At 40.8% G+C, this 17,271-nt stretch overlaps 1 protein-coding gene across 5 annotated transcripts in view; it reads right to left on the reverse strand.

Moving 5' to 3' along the window:
* STOX2 (storkhead box 2) overlaps window positions 1-17,271 on the reverse strand; it is a 153,088-nt gene that overhangs the window by 38,572 nt on the left and 97,245 nt on the right. For 3 of the 5 annotated variants that reach the window (XM_027879884.1, XM_027879883.1, XM_027879881.1), the window contains exon 1: window positions 750-889. The exons of the other annotated variants lie outside the window; for them this stretch is intronic. The gene's annotated coding sequence lies outside the window, so the exon portion shown is untranslated. Of the gene's footprint in view, window positions 1-749; window positions 890-17,271 lie in introns of those variants that run through there. 5 annotated transcript variants of the gene reach the window in all.

The raw sequence follows: 17,271 nt of genomic DNA on the forward strand, positions 1-17,271 counted from the left end.
TGTAATTTTCAATCTGAGCTGTGATACAGCCAGTACAAGCTGTTGTACAGTGTTAGAAGAAGCCACTAGAAATAGCAAATGACAGAATATTCTGAGTTGGAAGGGACCCACAAGGATCGTCAAGTCCAACTCTTAAATGAACAGCCTATGCAGGGATTGAACCCGTGACGTTAGCATTCTTAGCACCATGCTCTAACCTACTGAGCTAAGTGTATCACTTGCAACTTTAGGAAGATTTTTGATTCAGGGCCTGCTTGCAGCTTACTGCAGCTAGAAGGAGATACTTCCAGCATCATGAGCATAGGCACTAATACCACTTTCCATTCCAGAACTGGAAAAAACCATTGGACAGCTCTGCAGTAGCTGATCAAGACTTCACCTGGAGTCTTACCCATCAGTTTGGAAAATTTAGATCTCTTACTTTGCAGCACGACTATTAAAAAAGTGAGGAAATAACACAGACGGACTGCCAAAACGTTTCACAGTGCTTTAAATATGCTTTGAAATTTCGTAACCTATTTAAAACGTCGTTTCTTTTGCCCTCCGGCACTAGCAATGAAGAACCTCAAAGGAAGTGCTTAGATAGACCAGATTTACTCGCTTTGCCACTAAGCTCTGCAGCTTCCTAGGGCTGTCAGTCGCGGCCAGGTTCAGCCGTGAGACACGGACCACGGCTCTCAGCCGAGCCCTGTGCTGCCGAGGCCGCCTTCGTACATCCCAAACAACGGGGAGACACGCTCAGCCTTCACCAGCATGGCCCTTTCCTAGCGGGCCGCCGCACCACGAGGCGCGTCCGGCCGCCAGCACAGCCCGCGATAACGCCGAGCACGGCGGGCAAGGCGCGATCCGCGCCTCCCGGGGTAAGGGCTGCCCCGCCGGCACATCACCGCGCCGCGCTGCTGACGAATCTTTTATCGTGCAGCAAAGCGGGCAGACGAGCCGGACAGGGAAGGACCGCCCGGCCCGGCCCGGCCCGGCCCGGCCCGTCCCACGCCGCCCCAAGGCCCTGCCGGTAACGCCGAGGCGCGGGCAGGGCCCGCCCGCCGCCATGGCAACGCGTGCGGGGCGCGGCCACAACAGCTCCCTGCCCGAGTCCTCCAAGGAAAGCTGGCAACCTTCCAGGGCGCCCGAAATGGGAAGGAAAAGCAGTATTCGCCCAGTCGGAAGATGCGACGTTACCCTGTGCCTTTGCACTACACATTTTCAACCAAAACCCGTCGTGGTGTTCTCCTCCAGCAAAGGCCACCGGCTCCCCTGCCATTTTGGATGCAGGAGCAATTCCCATAGGACATACGTTTCTGTGTGCTGCTGTGGCCTCAGGAACAGACAAAATCCCAGCCACGGGGAGATCAGAAGTGAAAATAAAATAAAGGGGTTTTGCTGATTGGTTTCTTTGGCCTTAAGGTCATGGGACTTTGTGGATGTCTTTGAGGTTGGTGATTTTACATGATGGTAAAGCAGATTTCCATCCCATTCCTTTATGAGCACTCTGTCCTCATGGGAAACCCTCCCACCTTATGTGAGGGCACAATGGGGGCTTGGTACTCCAAAAAAGCAGTAAAGGCATGAAAACCCCTGTGACTCCCTAAGGGCAGCGGCATGATGGGACATGTGCTGCTGATGCCAGAAGTAAATCTGAACAGCCACTGCAACCAAATCCACCCCCCTCTTCAAACGCACTTCAACATACTCTTCAAGTATTTTATGCAATTTTTAAAGTCAACATCGCTTCAAGATTGAGCCAAGGCTTTTGTTCTTTCATTTTTAGAGTTGAAGAGGGTTAAAAAAAAAAAAGAGACCAACAACAAAGTACTCCCCCTCTGGCTGCTACTGAGGTACAATCTGAACTTGTGCAAAAACTTTGGCCAATTTACCACCTAGATTTAAGAGGAAGTTATTATCTAAAAAGACAACCGTAAAGGAAATGGTTTTGCACAAGAAGGGTAGAAAGATCCACTGCCTCTATCTTGAATAGATATAGAAGGTTCTATGGCCTAAACACAGTTTGTAAGAACAGTGATCAGCACACATGCTGAAAACCAAAGCTGTAGAGCAAATCAGAAAGCTAAACCAAACCACATTCTCCATATCGCTTAATTTCATCAAAAGCAAGCAGGATAATTAGTTTATAAAGGCAAATCACAGAGTAACAATAGGTGCCTGTTGTGGATCCTGAGGATGAATTTGAACTTTGCTCTGAACCTGGACTGAAGGCCTTCTTCCTGAGTGTAAATGAGCATCTTCTGTTTTAGGGCTGGTGTCTCTCATGGTCCACAGGCATCAGCCACATGTACAACCTAACCAGACCAAGCTGACAGATGCTCAGCAGAAAGCTAAAGCAATATTCTTGCCATAATAACTCTGTGCTTGGGACACAGCTGATGCAAGCAGTGGAAAGACACAGGAGGTCTGCAGTGTGCTGTGGTCAAGAATCAGCACCATGACCTCATCCTCTTCAAGCGCTCAGGCATGAGGGAAGCAGAGATTGGACTAGCAGCCAATTAACCACTGATTCAGCCTGAATTTCAATATTCTTCTCTTTATGAGCTCACTCATCATTTTAATTACTTAAGGAAGCTGCACAGATGCATTTATTCCACACTTTGACACGCAATCCATTACTGGAAATAAGTTGAACAAAATGGAAAGTTCTGGCTTGAAGAATGGGAAGAAAAGATCAAGAAGATAACACATCAGAGTAATACCAATTTTGAAAGACAACTGCCACCCCTCTAAGGAAGACTGATAACTGCTAGCACAAGTACTAGCATCTCCCTCACCCTGCAGCTACACACTGGAAATCCACACACAATCCACAAAGCCACTGGCACTGCCCTTTCATAATAAACAGCTGAGTGGGAAACAAACAAACAAACAAACAAAAAACAACCCAACAAAAAACTTCCTCCATAAATCAAATTTCCCCAAAACAGACAGTATAAAAGAGCAACAGTGGGTGATTCCTATGATCACACAGCTTCTGGCAAAAAGGAAATCCCAGGCTAAAGCTCAGCATAGAAGCTACAAGCCAAGACAGTGCAAAGTTTTTTTAAAAAGCCATACCACCATACTGTGTCTGAAGCATTTTCTTGTCTATACATCAATTTCCCATACTAATGCTTTGGCTTCTCTGTTGCCATTAATCTCCAAGACCTTTACATGCTGGCAACTGTATTTCCTTCACTAATGCCACTGATACTCATCATTTTCTCTAAAAGTCAAATATGAGAAAATGGTTCTTTGGTGGGTGACATCAGCTGTGTCTGGCATTTTACAAGATCTGGAAGACCAGCACTGCCCCAAGGAGTTCACAGCCTAGTTCAGACAGAGCCAACACGTTTCAGATGCAATCGTATCTGTGAAGCCATGGGAGCATGAGATCACTTCCTCCTCGTGATCTTCAGCTTTACATACTCACCAATTATTTCTATTTTTCTATTTTAAAAGTTCCTTTGGAAAAAGGAAAAGAAATGCTCATAATGATTTTATCAATTTTGGTGTTTTACTTTGGGACCATCCAATACCTTCAGTTATTAAACATTCATGATTCCATTTTTCCTTAAGTACAGGAAGAAGAAGTTGGCAATCAACCAGTGAGGACAAGCTGACTGACAATAGCTTACAGCTAAACTAGCAACTGCTCCACCAAATTGCACAATCCATAGAAGATGTGCCATGACTGTTAGCTTGAGGATGATAAGCCTATAATCAAAAGCCATAATTTCTATTGGCATTTCTTGTTTGTATTTAAAGAAAGTAACAAAAAATCTAGTGCTCACATATTACTGCAGTATCTGAAAGCTAAGGATTCTTTAGCTTTCTACACATAGTTTCTGTTAACAGAAAGCCTGGAATCTTCTAATTACTACCTCCATATATAGGATTTGCCAAGATACTAAAATTCTGAAGCTGGAATCTTACAGATGTTTTTGTTCTTTTCTCCTTCATAGCTAAATAGGAAATATTATGGTAAAGATTAGGCTAGACTAGGCCAGCTTCTCATCTCTCTCAGATGCAGGTTTAAAAATCGCAACTAGAGCTGAATGTACGGATGATCGTCGAGCAAATTAGTTACAGCAAGAACTAAATTTGAGACCCTGCACTCACCAGTAGGAACTTCAGCACACCTGGATTCTTCCAGCCACCAGGACAGATCCAGGACACCTAAATCCTGCAGACTAATTGTCAAGTTTCCCTAAATGGCACCAGGAAAACAGCTTTGATTCAAAAGCAAGGGGTGGTCAGGATGTTGGAAAGCTACTTGAGAAACCTGTGGTACAATCAGGGCTGTGACTGTTCCTGGCAGAAATGTGCCTGGGTCAGCTTCACACTGCCCATGTGGAGAAACTCACTCACCATTCACATAGTTTTTGCAGCCTGTGTGGAACACTGTGGAGCAGCAGTTCCATGGCTTCTGTTAACAGAGCTGCCAGGTCAGAGTGAGCTCTGGACTGCCTATATAACCCCTAGTACTTGCCATATCCTTGATACATGTTTGACCCTCTTAGATTTTTTTGTTTGTTTGTTTATTTTGAAATTTAAGCATCTGGAAAACCTTACTGAATAGTCTATGCAAAATGGTCTTATGTCCATGCCAGAAGTCTTCCATCTATAATGGAGAGATAGGGTTAAACAGGCAATAAAAAGATCACAGATACCCTTATTGCCCTTGAAAACACTCACATCAGATGCATATGACAGAAATTATGTACTCATCTGTGCTAATACCTTACTAAGAAAAATGGTGATCTTATTACGCAAAGCATCTGAGTTTGCAGAGGAACCAGAATGAAATTTCCTTGAACAGCTCTGGAGAAACCAAAGCTGAGCTACGTGCTCAAAATCAGCTCACAGCATTTAACCGTTGTTCAGCTGCACTACCAACCGGTATGTTGGGTAAGCCTCAAACACACCAAGCCATCCCAGTCTGACCTACAGTGGAAAACAAAGCCAATGCTAACAACTATTTTCAGGCAGATCCTCTGGATTAACACTGAAAATGCTGTTGGATGTCATCATTGGCTACTTTGGATGGCATGAGGAATCCATCCCCATGCTGGTGGTTTTCTGGACTATTTATCCTTTGTTCACAGGAAAATGAAAGTCCTGGCACAGACAAGTTGTTATGTGCCAAAGCATTCATCATAGATGCCTAACTGTATAATGGAGCTAGCCAACTTAAATGCTATCCATTGCTCTCCTCACTCATTCCAGAACAGCACACATTTATGCTCGATCCCCTCCCATGAGTTAGTTTAGTGAGCTAACCTAGCAGAAGGCTAGTCCTGCGGGGGGAAAAAAAAAAAAAAAAAAAGGGATATTTTATGCCAAATCCTGACTGCATGACAGAGGAGGTCTGGTCTCAGAGCAAAGTAGGAGGCAGTATGCCACAGGCAATGGAGAAGCAGGACCTCCTGCACTAGGAGCCACCAGTTATAGGTAAGAATTGTTCAGTTATCGTGAAATTAGATGGTAATATTGCCACTCATCACACAAATGACTGACAAAGTCACTAGTCTGACAGCAAGTCCATGTGACAGCTGAAATTTTCAAAGGACTTTAAAAAGGCTTACTAAATTCCATCTGTTTCCACGCCATCTGGGTTCAAGTCTATCAGTGCTGGGCTTAACTACAAGGGCAAGTTTTTGCAAAAGCAAGCTTAGTTTGTTGTATCCGATAGACCACCATGGCTTGAACAAAGTAAGGACACCTTGCTGGAATAAACAAGGACATAAGTAGCAAGCCCACATTCCAAGAATGTGTTTAAAAATAATGCTGTTCTGACAGAGACAGCACGTACCCATTTTCATCAGTAGTACCAAAGGTCTGTTAAAAACCATCACCAGCAATAACTGAGTTTCCCAAGGAATATATGGTCTATTAGACATCAGATACTGACCACTGTAGTGGAAAATAACATGCACGAGAAGACAGGCAGAATCCTGCATTTCTCCACCCACCGCTGGAGTATCTCCCCAAAACACAGATGACACACAGTCACAAAGAATGGCAGAAATCCTACTGGGTATAATGGAATTCCACTGATATTAAAATGTATCAGAAAACCATACTGATATTGTGAAATATTAATTTTAGAAAGAGGGAGAAATATTTTGACAAATGTCAGAACTTCCTGTTACTGCATTCCTACATGAAGTGTTTCTTTTTCTCCCTTCAAATTAGTTTCTTCTGAAAGGCTGCATTAGGTAGAGCAACAATTTAAAACATTTAAACAGTCAAATTTGAAACAAAACAGTCTGATCCTGCTGGAATTAAGTATTTCATGTGATCTAAAAATATTGTGTTTAGGATTTTCTTCCACATGAAATCTGACTACTTTGGAGCTCTGTTTCAAATCAGAAAATTTCCTTAGAATCCCAAAACCTCTACAAAATAGAGCCTCTGTCTACTAGTCAACAGTACGTAAGCCTCAAATTTTACAACGCAAGTTTCAACATATGTTCTTTCAGGAATATCCAGCATCATGTATTTCCTCAAGCGAAACTTGAGAATCTTAACACATTAGTTTCTAATGAAAGCTTTCATTCAGTCTGAGCAGCATTTGAATTTTTTGCTTTGTTCTGCATCTCAATTTCTGTTTTATTAATTTATCTTGCAAACTCAATTCCTGATTGATTTGCATGTGTTTATAAATATGTATGTACAACTCAGAGTAGGAAAGCAGCAATGCCATTACATCACCCTCAACACCTGCACTATGTTGACTAAAGCAGAGAAGACTGTCTATTGTTTCTCTTTCTTATTAACGTCTACCTTCCCAGCCTTACAAACTTCTTACTTCTCTGCCAATAACATAAATCATGCTGATTCTATTTGACTTATAATTTCCACTGTGACTGGAGAGGCAGGTCTGAAAAGAAAAAACAAACAACAAAAACCAGTGAAAATATCTAACAAATATTCTTATGATTTTTATAATGACATTTGCCCCAAGTGCCCATTTGTGTGGAAAATGTTTAAATTGCTCCATTTAAAAAAGTCTACAGTCCTAAGGGAGCTTTTAGAGTTATATACAAAAGATTTTCATGCAGATGGAGGGCATTAAGCACTTCATGCATGCAAAAAAAAAAAAAAAAGAGCTTGAAGAAATGTTTCAAAAAGAAAGCAGGAATATTTTAAGTCTGAGACAGAGATCTTGTCCATCACACTCAGACAAAAAACAAACTGCAAAGAAACCAAAAGGAGACAGCTGATACACTACAGAACAGATTATATCCAAAAACTTAGTCAGTATCTAATGTGACTGTCATAAGAATTCTTCTAATCTAAAACATAAACCTTAAAAAACACCTAATTTTGCATCATAGAAGTTTATCACTTTACTAAAGCTATGCATTTAGGCAGAACAAACAGTACAGACTGAAGTCTGCCAGCACTGGGGAGACACTCACCATGCATCACCCAAAAACAGTACTGTTTCAGTAAACAGAAAATTCAGACTGGAACTGAGACTCACTAGCTATGATAGCAGTGAGTAACTGCACAGTCTTCTTGGAGAAACAATGGGGACAAAATGTGGTTTTAAAATGGATCTAGAGTCATTTATGAAAAGGTTTAACAGTCACCTGCAGCAGTAGCAAGAGGTAGGACTCAAAGACCCCAACTGCATCTGTCTTCAGAATCAGGCCCCTACCAGAAGGCAGCTGTGGGAAGGATGTTAGCTGGAGAAGCATCTGAATACTTGGAAGACAGGCTACAAAGCAGTACGAATTAAGACAAACCCCCGCGGGGCTGCAGGACTGCTTTGAAAATGTTTATTTTTAATTTTAAGTCTTGATTTTGAAGTGATAAAGTCACGCCCCAAGCATAGGAACCAGAATGGTGATGCTGTCTAAAGCATGATTTCATTCTTCCCAGTTTGTGAGTTGCTTATCAGCTCAGAAGGACACTGTCAAGCTTAGCAGCCCAGGCTTGCTGCAGGAAGAATGTGGAGCTAGCAGGGTTTTTCAGGTCAGGTTGGGACCTGGTACAATGCTGCAGATTAAGCAACTTCAGTGAATGAGGTGAGAGTCTCAGGAGCAGACAATTTGATCCTGTGAATAAGATCTGGAGTGCCCAACCAAGCATTTATGTAGGAAGGGACTGCCAGCCCTCAGTTTGTTTCTTCTTTGATATTCAAGGGATCAGAGAGGATAACTTTCTGTAAGTGAACAAATTATACTAAGAAAGCATTCTGTGTCACCCATTTCTAACGCATACAAAAATACTCTGGAAAAACGAGTTTTGGTTGCTCCACGGCAAAAGCTCCAAAAAGATCTGTTGAGGTTTTGCCTTAAAGCTCATCAATGCTCAAAGCTCCTGAAAAGCTGTCATTTTCTCACTGCTAGTGAACATATCAAATAGCAATAACAAACAAGCACTGCGAAAAGAGGATCCAACTGGCAGACAGGTTCTTGAACCCTGGACACAACATTCAGGCATTTCTCTGTCATCTCCGTGATCTTATGACTGAGCTCTGTCATCAACGATACAGATTATCCGCAACTCTTTCTACCGTCTCTTATCAGAGCCCAGATCCTTAATAGCATCATTTAACATTCGCTATCTATTACCAAGATGTAAAAGAGAAAGTCCTGTGACATTACTGCTGCCTCTCACAAAGACGAGCACACAACACCAGCTGTTTTAAATGTCAATTTAATGATGGATATTGTCTCACAAAACAAGGTAGACATACCACTGGAAATGTCCCCATGCCTCTCTTGTATTGGATGCATCATTCTTGTAACCTTGCAACAGTCAGGGCTATTCATTAACCAGCTATTAGCTGAAAAAAATAAAATGTCCATTAAAAAGTAGCATCAACTTTTTGAAAGTATAGTAAACTAAGACACAGCTAAACTTTCAGAGACAGAAAAGGATTTCAGGTAGAAACTTCATCCTGAGCTTCTGCTTTACCTAATTGGATTTCAAACTTTTGTAGAGAGTTGCCACAAAAATCCATGTAAATTCTGAGCATATGAAAAAGAAAAAAAAAAAAAAAAGAAAATTATAATCTTTCATGAATACCACAGATGACACCATGCAACCTCTTAGAAAGAGAATTTCTCACCTTGGGAGTTAATTTTGTACCACCCTCTATTACAAACCCAACGGATGCACACAAAACTGTATGGGTGAAAGTGATTTAAAATGTGTTTCTAATAATGATTGAATGAGGAGCTGCTTGTAGACTTATTCACACAAACTATTTCCGTTTGTTAAAGCCATTATCCTGATTCTCTGACTAATCCCCCTGCATCCCCTTAAAAAGAGGGAGAAAAACAACCCAAAACCAAAGCCCAACAAAACCAAAAAGACAGAGAACAATTTAAGTGTTTTGATGTGACAAATGGCAGGCTCCAAAACACATAAATGCGCTTGAACAATGCACTTGAAACTCTTATACCTTACATCTTCAAATAAACATCCTGAGCTCATTCAAAATGCAAGCACTTTAAATGCACAATCATGGAAAGAACTTTCTAGCTCTTGTATAGAAGATAATTAATCACAAAGTTAACTTTTTACTTTCAAGATGACTCTCAATCATTGCTTCAGTGATTTTGCTTTCAGCCTCACCCTGTTCCGATCCTGGCATGTTCTGCTCCAGAACACACAGAGAGATCAGAAAGGCTTTGCTTAAGATTCAGAAAGAAGATAAAAAGTACGAGTGATTAGAAGTGTGCTCTATCCTGCCTGAAAGGATGGGGGGGGAGGGCTGATAGTGATGGGGGAGAGCAAAAGAGCACACATGATATAATGAGAAAGGAGAAATGCTCTTCCAGAATGAGATGGAAAATGAAGGGAGTGGAGGAGGGGGAAGGGATCTAAACAGTTGTGAAGAAAAAAAAGAGACAGTTTTTAAATTCCTGAGAGAAAAACCATCTACAGGAATCAGGAAACAGATGTAATTTCTTCATAGTTAAGCTAAACAAACAAACAAACAAAAGATTTAAAGGAAAAAGTGAGAGATACCTGTCCTGAGGGGGTTCCCAATAGATGCTGACACCATCCATTATGTAGCCCTGGCTCTTAAAGGGGAAGGTGTCTGCAAAATGCTTTTCCTCCAAAGCAAAACTGGATAAGTCTATGACCAGGGCAGACCAACAAGCGAGCATCAGCATGGTGGTCCCTTGGCTACCCAGACCAAAGAGACAAAACTAACAAGCTCTTCACTTGACCATGGGGAATGAAGGGATGGCCCTCTGGGGATGGCACATGAAAACCACCACTAAATAGACTGAGCATCCTGAACACATTTTCCAAGCATCTGTTTGGATACAGGCCTCATCTGCTGGCCTGGAAGATGGCAGGACTGGAAGCAGGGTGGAGGAACACACAGCCTCCAAATGCTTCTTAGCACTTCTAGTCACGGAACAACCTGGTGGTGCAGAAAGAAAGAATTCCTACCCAGTTTACTGAAGAAGTCAAATTCCTTCCAAGCAGCAGCACCCTCACTTCATTCCCACAACCTGCTATCCAAAATTCATTGCCGAGAACTCTTTTTTGAGTTGGAGGTTTGGTTGTTTTGGGGCTTTTTTTTGGGGGGGAGGGGGCGGGTTGTAGTACTGTAGGGTTGTTTTTTCTATTTTATTTTTCCTTCTTGGTCCAGTCTCCATTCTCAGGATATAATTAAGGTTCAAAGGCAAGAAAGAAGGAGAACCAACTCTGTGTCAGCGATTAGCTCAACATCCTGTTAATATCTACCCATAATCTCTCCCAGTCTAGGCATGCATCACCTCAGAACTCTTCATTAAGAAGCAGCTAAAGACAGTTTATGAGACCCCAGGTAGATAATTTTCCAGTGGTTGCCTCCATGGGTTACCAATCTCCATTTCTTGTTATACATTTAGTTACACAGGCAATAGATAATGTCTCCTGAGAATACACAACCAGGTATTACACTTCACCTCCACGAACCCCATCCTCCTCATACCAGTGCTTGTACCTCCCACACAATGAATATAAGCTTAGTTAGAAATGAGAAACCCTATTTCCCATGCACTAGGACATCCTTTATTTTACATATTTAAGGGCAAACACAACTAAATGAAAGCAGCTAGAACACTCTCAAAAGGTTGGGGATTTTTTCCTTCCAATTTTTTTTTTTACTTGTTAACAAATCAGCTTAGTTTCACAAGGTATAGGTGTCAGTGCTAAGGAAAAAAAAAAAAAGATCAGCAAGTTAGTCACAGCTTTTAACAAGTTCTCAGAGTTCTATAATACCCCATAAAACAAATATCACTTATGTCCCCATCACGTAGCACAGTGCTCCCTACTGAACGTGTGCCACAACAGCATATGCACAGCATTTCCCTTACAGCACTCCTCCATCAAGTCAAGCTGACACGAGAGAATATGGTACCCCACATTTCCATTTTCTCCCCTTTTGTCATCCACAGTGATGACAGGTAGCAGGTCTGTAACCCAGCTTTGTCTTGAACAACCCCCAGGCAGTCTGGCCTTGCAGACATCACGAGGGACTTCACTAGCCACTGTGGTAAGAGAGTTATGGCTATTCTGGTAGCTACAGTGATTTGGAAGCAGACAGGAAATTCCAACTGCTCTCCCCATGTCTTGGGAAAACAGAGATTAACATCAAACCACTAGAAAGAAGTGACCCAAATGCTAAACAACATATTACATCCTTGGTGCAGATAGGACTATTCATTTCAGAATGGATGGGTTCTATTTTACCAAGTTTCCTCCATTTATATACATACTCCCTTACACACACAGGTTCTCATCATCAGACAATGACTGAATGACAGAATCTTAAGAGTCACTCCTATCTCTTTTTTCCTTGATGATATTTTTAAACAAAAATCAATTAAATTTATGCATCATTCACAGAAGTTGTTTCTAACTCAGCTTTTCTACACATAACTACAAGGATAGGGAGGGTAATGGTTCTGCTGCACAAAGAGGGAATAAAAGCTCCCAGCCTCCCAAAGGATGATTTACTCCATACTCCCCAAATTCCAAAGTGAAGCTTCTCTTCCAAACAGTAGTTAATAATCTGGATTCTTCTATGCTGCACAATTACTTCACTGACAGAAATTGCTGGCAGTATAAAATCTAAGAGAGTATTTCATTCTGCATATATTTTGCACCTCTTTCACTACACAGAGTTTAAGGCTTTGCAGCATTTACAATCCTTTATTTTATGTGCCCAATACAACAGGTACCTAATTGCAATAAAAATAAATAATCACAATAAGAACAGAAAGGCATTTTCTCTTCATCTGCACACCAGGCACTTGAATTTAGGTGAAGTCTGTGCTTGTAGAGTCAAGACTTGAATTTCTGGTTGTGGAGATGTTATTGACAATACAAAGGGAGAGCAGTGTTGTGCTGAGATAGAGAGGAATAGCCAAGTCCAAGACTTACCCAGCAGAGGTCAGGCTAAACCAAAACTTCACCATCATTTTGGGTCCTAAGAAATTATCCCTTAGGTCCTCCACACTGTTTCCCCTCAGAACCAAACACCAAGTATTTTTACAGTGTGACAGATACCTAAGAATTACTCTGAGAAGCAGTTTAAAACAGCAAAGACTCAATTTTGTTGGCCAAAATACTTTTGAAAAAGACTAAGACAAAAGCATCTGACACCAAGAGTACTCACCAGAGAACTTTAAGTGAATTTTGCTCAGAGATATAAAGCATAGTAAATTGTGAAAATATAGATTCATATGAGTATTCAGAATGACAAAGAAAATCATGAAGGGTCTTGAGTTTGGGAGTCACCTGAACACAAAACTAAAACAAAAGCATCATGTATGTGATTTAACCCATAGCACAAAAAGCAAAAGACAGACAGAAAACACTTAAAACAAGACTCATGGAGATAGAATAAAGTAAGTCTACATTATGTGCTCATATGCATGACAAAGAATCTACATAAGCCCTCACAGCTTTCAATTAAAAATGTAAAAACACTACAAAAGATGCATGTTTAGTATCACAGTAAGCTGTACTGAAATAAACTAAACAGTACAGAACAAACAAAAAAAAAGACACAGCAAAGTCAAAAAGTGCAGGAACAAATATGTCTGTGTAATTGTAATCGGTATACATACATGCAAACCTGCATTACTTGTTGAATAAATTTTTCTTCCACAGTCAACATAAATGTAGGGGGAAGTTTCAGAGCAGGTGAGAAAGATTTAAGCACAGGTAAGATGCTTTGTAACACTTCTTATGACAGTTAATATTAGAGTATTGCAGACTAAGATAATTTTAAGTGAACACTGTTTAAATCAAGGAGTTTGATACATCAGTCAACACAAAGTATGGCAAGCTGCAACACTGCTCTTTACAGGGGAAGACATCAGAGCTGTTCTGTGGTCACTACCTTAGGCACCTAAGGAAGTAAAATGTTTTGACCTCAGCAGAGTTGGTGGGCAGTGGGTTACGTTTAAAATGTATCAATTTACAATCCAGGGCACCTTTCTTGTTGCAGCACAGACATCCAGCACATTAGGTTATGCTCTGGTCTCCTCTTGTTGCTGCCTAACGGAGAATGTTAAGATCGGCAAAGGCAACTTTGGATCCCCTCTGGGCTTCTCCCCTTGCCCTGCTCTGGGCTCTCAGGAAGGTTTGATTACCACTGTCTCCCTGAAGCTTAAGCATGCAGAAGTCTTACCCTGGAATATACCTTCTTTTTTTCTGAATAGTCACCCTACTTAATGGTTGTCCACTGTCCTCTAAAGGCATCCCTAAAACTGCTTTATGGTCTCTGCACTGACGGCAGTTTTCTCCAGGCAGATCACAGGCCTAAAGAGCTGCACCTCTATTCCTCTTGCTCCACATTAAGGGGACAGATGCAGTCTAAATGTTTTCAATGACTATATTTAAAGCAGAAGTAGAATTGGTTTGCAACCTACCTGTGTTGATATTTAGACTTTGATTGAGGGCTGCTTTCGAGTCTTGGCTGTGCAGAAAGTTGAAAAGAAAACTGCTCACTTCAAGGGAAATGTATAATACGATACAGAGTTCCCAAATCACTGCTGCATTACTATAGGGCACATGGTTTTATCAGTATACCCCATGCACAAAGCTTTTAGCTTTGATTAAGAAAGAAGAACATAGTCATGTAAAAGATACTGCAGGGATGCCAGAAATGGGTCTTTTCTAAATGGAATCCCGCATCATACACAGTTTCTTCAGCATGAAACTTCTGCAAAGATGGAAGTGACTACACATGATATCCTAGAGAAGTGACTTATGAAGTGTTATATTTATTAGGTCAGCAACAGTTTCAAATGACAATAAAAGGAAACAGAAAACGTGCTGTGAAATGACTAGTAAATACTACTGTTACCCTTTCAATACCTCTTCTGCAAAGCCAGAATCAATTACAGTGATTGCAAAAGATGGAGAAGTCTCCCTCATGACCTGAAAACCGTCTACTAGAACTTGAGATGAAGTCAAAAGGGAAAAACAATACATGTCATGAAAACGAGACAGACACCACCACTGCTCCTCCAGACATGGCCCATTCATCTGGGCATCTCACAGACAATTTTTCTTCTGTCTGCTATGCCAGCCACCCTTGTTCCATCTCCCAGCTAGTGATTAATTACACTTCAGTGCAGCCATTCATCGAAGACATACCTTTAAGACAGAAAGACAGTGTGGGAATCTTATGCTTCGCTTTTTAAGTGCTTTCCTCTACCAGTGAAACTGAAAGTAGTAAAGCCATGTGGTATCAAAAGATAGTATTTCTGACTACTGAAAGATATCCAAGACCTTGCAGTAGGGAGAAAAAACCCCAACCTCTTACGCATCTTCATACTAACTGCTTAACTGTCACTGAATATTTATCACATCATATATATATATAGTTCAATGGAAGTTTCTTCGATGGAAGAGAAACACTTTTCAAGTCCAAACCTATAACAACATGTTATTAAAGCAATGCTGTTCTGCAACAATGTGTGCCAATATCCCAGCACAGTCCTGGCTGCACTTCGCCAGCCATGGAGCTATCTCCTTGTATTCTGCTTTTCCGGTCCAGAATTCCTTGTATTGCTCTTTTTGACAGCTCTTGTTAAAAATTAGCCAAAATGTGAGTCTGGTTTAGACAGGCAAATTTCCTCACTCGTACAAAGGCAATCTTCAAGCCTGCCTTAGCAAATGAAACTTAGGATAATAAGAAAATAATGAGAACCATTCTCATGGGCACATCTGAAATCTGGTGCTAGGTGTGAGATGCAGCCCTGAGTAACTCCAGCACAGGTCCACCTTGGGAGGCAAAATACACAGGGTTTGAGAACAGGGTTCTTTTTTTCCCCCTTCTACTTCGTTTAGTCTTGCCAATGCCACTACATCCTTTCTTGGGTTATGCCACCAACCAGTCACAAAACTGCATAAAAAAATGAGAACAAAGACACACAAGCATTATGTAATAAATAAAATCAGTAATTATTGTAATTAAATCAATAAATGGCTAGATTAACAAAATACTCTTCTAAGTAAGGTCATTATTGACAGAATGGGTAGTCCTTGAATTAGGACTGCAGTTTATTTTAGCGTAGACTTCAAGCTTTTGCTTAAAGCCAGTGTGATCTGAATGTACTATTCCACAATTAAATTAAGACAATTTACTTTGATTTAAAAAGTACTGTTTGTGCACAAAGATTCAACTCCATTTGAGAGGAATGATGTGGATTCACAAGGAAGAGGTTGGACTACAACCACCTGGGATCCCTTCCAATCTGAATTTTTCCTGTGATCTTGACACTCAAGGTGTTTGGTCAGATGCCAATTTGTACAGGCTGTTGGGATGACAGGGGGCAGGGTTTGGAACTCAAGACCTGCACACTCCTATTGGAAATACGTGAGTTCTCCTGCCAAACTTCTTATGCGTGTCATGCAACAGTCAACAGCGATCAGTATCAGGTCTCAAATTTGCCAGCTCTGATATACCTGTATCCTGTGACTCACACCATCACCTTGGATGTGTTAGTAACAGCCATTCAATTAACAAAAGTGCAAAACTTGGCCTTAATGGCCATCAACTTATGTATATTTTGACTAGAATATTTATAATGAAAGAATCAAAAGTCAAATCTAAGTTGAGTCCTTGTTATTTTTCCTAATGCACCTTTAGATTTTGCTAGTGATGCTCTCGGGTTTGTGCATGTTTCGGATTTTCTCCTTTGTTTTGTTGGCAGGACCAGGGAATTCCCAGGGCTGAGACTGGTGGAGAAGCCGTGTTCCCAAGGACGGTACAATGGAGCAGTGTTTCCTAAAGTAGGTTATGTGAAGGATGAGCAGAAAGGCATCAGAGGGAGGGGTGACTGCGGAAAATATGGATGATGTCATCCTCAGGATAAGCAGATCTTCAAAAATATATGGCAGTAATTTATTTTCCTAGTAGGTATTAAGCTTCCAAAAGTTGGGAAAGTGCAGACATATCGCAGCGTTTCCCTGTTTAACTGAATCCTTTTAACCAACTAGTTCTGGAAACGTGGACAACTTGGTTATAAATGGCCACGTGCTTAGCCTTTGTCTTAAGCCCATGCCCAGATGACCCATTTTGCACATTTCAACCAAGAATAAAGTGACCTCATTTTCAAAAGTGCTGAGCACCAGCTGTTCCTATTGTGCTCACAAACTGCACTATAGGTTCCTGTTTTCAAATTCTTGACCTCAAAAGAATTTTGAGGTAGCCGAGTGACTACATGTTCTTCCACTTGCCATATGCCTATTTATTTTCGTTCAAACATAAAAGTCTGACTAAACTACTTTAAAGTCTTGAATGCACCAAATTAGAACTTAAATGCAACAGAAGTGAGCCACGTGACATAAAAAAAGTAATACTTTTTTTGCCCAGAAGAATTACTAGATTGAAAGTCAGAGTATTTCAACCTTTAACTTTCTGTTTCTTTTTTCTTTTCCTTCTTTTTAATGAATGGCTTTAAAATGGGGGAATGGTAGCATCCAGATCATCAGAATTCACCAGAATTTGTATTTCTGGGATTAAACTTTGCTATCTGCTACATCATGTTAGGTCAACAAATTCAAGATAATTTTACTACAGATTTTGGCTAGTGACTTTTACACAACAGACATGTATTTGTCTTTAAACAGTTTTAAACTGTTACTTGAACATACTACTGTCATCTCCAGAAAAAATATCACATTGCTTGTGCAAACAATAAATACAATTTCCTTATCTCTCCCCCAAAACCCTAAGGCTTCAAATCAGCAAAACCAAGAAAAAAAACTGACCCACAAATAGCAAAATGATTCATGTTAAAG

This window comes from Empidonax traillii, unplaced genomic scaffold (genome assembly GCF_003031625.1).
Source record: "Empidonax traillii isolate 1590-97213 ecotype Southwest subspecies unplaced genomic scaffold, ASM303162v1 scaffold60:size2069287, whole genome shotgun sequence".
Taxonomy (NCBI): Eukaryota; Metazoa; Chordata; class Aves; order Passeriformes; family Tyrannidae; genus Empidonax; species Empidonax traillii.